Genomic DNA, 5,329 nt, shown 5'->3' with positions numbered 1-5,329 from the left:
CCGCAGCCTCGTGGGGCCCCCGTAGCTCCACCGACATACTCCTTTCACCCATATATACCTACGTACCCTAAAACTTCCAGAAAAGAAGATAGATCGGGAGTTCTGCCGCCGCAAGCCTTTGTATCCACCAAAAACCTCTCAGGAGCCCTTCTCGGCACCCTGCCAGAGGGGGATCCCATCACCGGTGGCCATCTTCATCATCCCGGCGCTGTCCATGACGAGGAGGGAGTAGTTCACCCTCGGGGCTGAGGGTATGTACCAGTAGCTATGTGTTTGATCTCTCTCTCTCGTGTTCTCTCTCGTGTTCCTCAATGGCACGATCTTGATCTATCCCGAGCTTTGCTATTGTAGTTGGATCTTATGATGTTTATCCCCCTCTACTCTCTTGTGATGAATTGAGTTTCCCCTTTGAAGTTATCTTATCGGATTGAGTCTTTTATGAGAACATTTGATGTATGTCTTGCCGTGATTATCTGTGGTGACAATGGGATATCATGTGCCACTTGATGTATGTTTTGGTGATCAACTTGTGGGTTTCGTGACATTGGGAACCTATGCCTAGGGGTTGGCACACGTTCTTGATTCTCCGGTAGAAACTTTGGGGCACTCTTTGAATTACTTTTATGTTGGTTGGATGAATCTGAGATTGTGTGATGCATATCGTATAATCATGCCCACGGATACTTGAGGTGACAATGGAGTATCTAGGTGACATTAGGGTTTTGGTTGATTTGTATCTTAAGGTGTTATTCTAGTACGAACTCTTTTATAGATCGATCCGAAAGAATAACTTTGAGGTGGTTTCATACCCTACCATAATCTCTACGTTTGTTCTCCGCTATTAGTGGCTTTGGAGTGACTCTTTGTTGCATGTTGAGGGCTTGTTATTTGATCTATCTATATTATTATTGTTGAGAGAACTTGCACTAGTGAAAGTATGAACCCTAGGCCTTGCTTCAGCGCATTGCAATACCGTTTACGCTCACTTTTACCTTTAGTTACCTTGCTGTTTTTATTATTTCACATTACGAAAACCTATATCTACTATCTATTTTGCACTTGTATCACCATCTCTTCGCCGAACTAGTGCACCTATACAATTTACCATTGTATTGGGTGTGTTGGGGACACAAGAGACTCTTTGTTATTTGGTTGCAGGGTTTTTTGAGAGAGAACATCTTCATCCTACGCCTCCTACGGATTGATAAACCTTAGGTCATCCACTTGAGGGAAATTTGCTACTATCCTACAAACCTGTGCACTTGCAGGCCCAACAACGTCTACAAGAAGAAGGTTGTGTAGTAGACATCACATACCTTCTGCGGCGGCTCCGGCGCCTTTCTCATCGTCTTTCCCGGCGCGGGGCACTTCTTCCAGTTTTCAATAGCTCATCGATTTCGGTACCGTTCCGCTTACGTGGAGGTCCTCGATGCTCAGCGTGACCATTGAATAGATCTCCATGGTTTCTCCACGGGTCGTCCTGTTCGAGCCATCTTCGATGCCCCATGTACACGATTTTCCCAGACCCGCCATCTTTCCTTGACGTTAGCTGCTGAGACATCGTATCATCCATGCACCGTGTGCATCCACAATATCCATGGCACACCTGGCCTGCCACATATTCGTAACCGAGATAGTCATGCACTGTCGTGATCAGCGCGGCTCTCACGTTGAAATACTTGCCTTTGCTGGCGTCCCATGTCTTGGCCAGTGTTTTCCATAATGTGTCTAACTCCTCTTGAAGTAGCGCCAGATACAAATTAATATTATTTCCTGGTTGTTTCGGCCCTTGAATAAGCATGCTCATGTGAATGTACTTCGATTTCATGCACAACCAGGAGGGGAGGTTGTACATCCATACAAACATGGGCCATGTGCTATGGTTGGTGTTCTGGTTGCCAAACGAATTCATGCCATCGGTACACGCGCCGAGCACGATGTCCCTTGCATCACATTCAAAATACCGATAGAAGTTGTTCAACGCTCTCCACTGGCTTCCATCCTTGACATGTCTCAGCTTCGGATCATCTCCATCGTCGGGCTTCTTCCTCTCCGCGTGCCAGCGCATTAGTTTTGCTTCCTTTGGATCTACAAAATACCTTTGGAGACGGGGAGTGATCGGTAAGTACCATACCACTTTCTGGGGACATTTCTTCCCGGCCTTCTTGTATCGAGAAGCATTGCACACCGGACACCTTGTTTTTTCCGCGTGCTCCTTCCGATAAATTATGCAATCGTTGATGCATGCATGGTATCTAACGTGTGGCATATCAAGAGGGCACACAATCCTCTTGTCCTCATCAACACTACTAGGACATAGATTACCCGCGGGAAGAACATCCTTTAGGTACTTGAGATGCTCATTGAGGCTAGTGTCGGTCCATTTGTTTTTAGCCTTCGTCTTCAGGAGTTGGAGCGTGAAACTCAAGCGGGTCACCTCAGGACTGCAACCATCATACAAGTGTTCGAGTCTACCACCAGTTGCTCCAGCTTAGCCTCCTCTCTAGAAGCAGCTCTCTCAGTACTCGTCTCCTTGCGAAGCAATGCTTGAACATGAGGGTCCCGCACGATTGAACTTAGTAATGACGAACTCTGCTGCGTGGAGTCCATGTCGTTCTCTCCGTCGCCATGTCCGGCCCCTTCTCCGCCGCCATGTCCGGCCTATTCCCCGCCGCCATTATCGATCATCTCTTCGTCTTGCCCCGTGTCATCATTGCCTGCCCCGTCGGCATCCTCAACATCGTCATCCTCATCTTCAATTATCCATCGAGTATAGCCATCCATGAAACTAGTCATGAGCAGGTGCGCTTCGACACGACCATCGTCATGGGGGTCGAGCCAAACTATTCCTTTGCATTTTCGACACGGCCATAAAACCTTTGTCCGGTTATTTTCTTTCATGTCCTGCACCGCCGACCGCAACCACATGTCCACCATCGTTCCACTGACCATCGTCAACTCTGCACGGTAATAATAAACAAATTGATTATAAAAATGCGTGCATGCATGAAAGTCATACAAAAATTCGGCATGACCTTCCTTAAAAATAGGACATATATAGATCTAGAGTTTGCCCGGAATTCGCCGAAACGGAAATAAATCGACATTTCGGCAAAACATAGGCAACTCAAAAGCACAATTTGGCATCAACTCATGCCAGACACACAATTTCCATAAACATATCACACACACATACATATTTTCATTTTGCAAAAGCATGAAATTTTAATCACCTCTATCTCGAGATCGAGCACACGGTGGAGATGATGATGTAGGAAGATCAAAAGTGCACAAAGCTCTTCTTGACAAAGATAGATCTAGTTAGGGGGCAAATAGGTCACTTAACTAAATGCTACATCTACCTAGCTACCTAATTTGGGAGGAGACAACTTCAACTAGTGGAGGGGGAAGGAAAAAGAGAAAGGAGATGCATAATGGAGGTGGTGTAGTTAGGTAGAAGTGATGAAGAGAGAGAAAGGTAGGTAGAAGAGGGAGAGTAATGGGGGAGAAGTATTGAGGAAGAAGAAGAGTGAGAGTGTGGGAGGATGTGGGAGTTAGGGGAAAGGGAAGAGAGGAGGGGGAGGGGGAGGACGGGTGGGGAAAAGGTGGTGGGTTGGTGCGGATTAGTAGTAGCATGGGACGTAAAACGCGCTGCTGCTAAGAAAGTAGCAGCAGCGCGCTTTCGGCACAAGCGCTACTGCTAACCGGGACCAATAGTGTGCCCAATTTGAAAATTAGCAGCAGCGACCTCAGAAAAACCGCGCTACTGCTACAGCTATAGCAGTAGCGCGGCTCGCGGCACCGCGCTGCTGCTAAATGGAGTTTGATGGGCACTGTCGGTCGATATTTGTAGCAGCGCGGGTTACACCGAGTGCGCTACTGCTAAACACTTGTCAGTAGCGGGTTTTCCACACCCGCGCTACTGCTAATTAGCAGCAGCGCTCCTTTTTGAGCTGCACTGCTGCTAAGATTCTGTGTATAGGGTTTTCCCTAGTAGTGAAAGAAAGGACAATACGCCCTTTTCGAGGAAGCAAAATCACATTGGTCAGATTAGCTCATCTTATTCCATTGATTTGCACCCCCCCCCCCAAATCACATTGGCCATACGAAGTAAATTGAAAATCATGAAAAAATGTATTGTGCCGAATAAGGCAACTTCAATCTACCATGGGATAATGTTATTAGTGTGATTTGAAAACATGTGATGATTATTTCGAACTGAAGGATGCAATTTTATTCTCTATTTTTGTTGCAAGATGCAAATGGCCTTTCAGGGCAGCAACAATGAACTTTTCTAAAAAAAGAGGCCGGTGCCCGGTTTTAAATTAATGAAGTCCATCATGCTCCAAGCTTCATGAACCATGAGAGAGTATCATATGGAAACCAATATTCCATGAAAACTTTGTGGAAATCATATTTTAAAGTTTCGAAAAAATCTGAAAAAATACAGGATGTTAAGAGGATGATGTTTTATTGTCACGTAAAATTTCAAGTTGAAACACGGTACAAGATGTGAGGTATGAAAAAAAAACAAATTTAGCCCTGAATAGTGACATTACTGTTCGGCACTATTCAATGCTGATTTTTTTCTTTTTCATAGTCACATCTCGTCATGTGTTTCAACTTGAATTTTTGTGTGGTGATAAACCATCATCCTCTTAACATCCCGTATTTTTTTCAGATTTTTTGAAAGTTCAAAACATCCTCTTTTCATGATTTTCACCGGTTTCCACCGAATGTTGGTTTCCGTATGATATTCTCTCCATGAACCATGGGAATGGCGCCGGGCCCGGGGGCTCACGGCTCTTATTATTGGAAATCAAGGAAAGTACTGGATGGCTAATCTTGGAGTTCGACCGTCAAGCTATTGTCCATTCTTGGAGGATCGTGCCTATACTAGTCGTACATGGTTTGTTCATTGCTCGTAGACTTTTGCAGCGCTCACTTGGCAGTCCTTAGTCCTACTATAGGGCCAATGGCGAGGTGATGTGCACAGCTGCACATGGTAGCAGTAAAAAACCGAGCTATGTGTGCATTATTCTCAAGTTAGACTTCGAGAAGGCCTACGACCGCGTTAATTGGGATTTTCTTCGACAAATCCTTATTAGCCGAGGTTTCTCGCCAGCGTGGGTGCATCGAGTCATGCAATTGGTCTCGGGGGGCCAGACTGCGGTCTCGTTTAATGGAGAAGTAGGGAACTTCTTCAGGAACAAACGTGGCTTACGCCAAGGTGATCCCATGTCACCGATCTTGTTCAATTTTGTAGCGGATGCGCTGGCAGCGATGCTGCGGAAAGCGGTGGAGGCTGGGCACATCAAAGGGGTGTTGG

Source organism: Triticum dicoccoides, chromosome 7B (genome assembly GCF_002162155.2).
Source record: "Triticum dicoccoides isolate Atlit2015 ecotype Zavitan chromosome 7B, WEW_v2.0, whole genome shotgun sequence".
NCBI classification, from domain to species: domain Eukaryota; kingdom Viridiplantae; phylum Streptophyta; class Magnoliopsida; order Poales; family Poaceae; genus Triticum; species Triticum dicoccoides.
The sequence above is the reverse complement of the archived record's forward strand: the minus strand, read 5'-3'. Positions refer to the sequence as shown.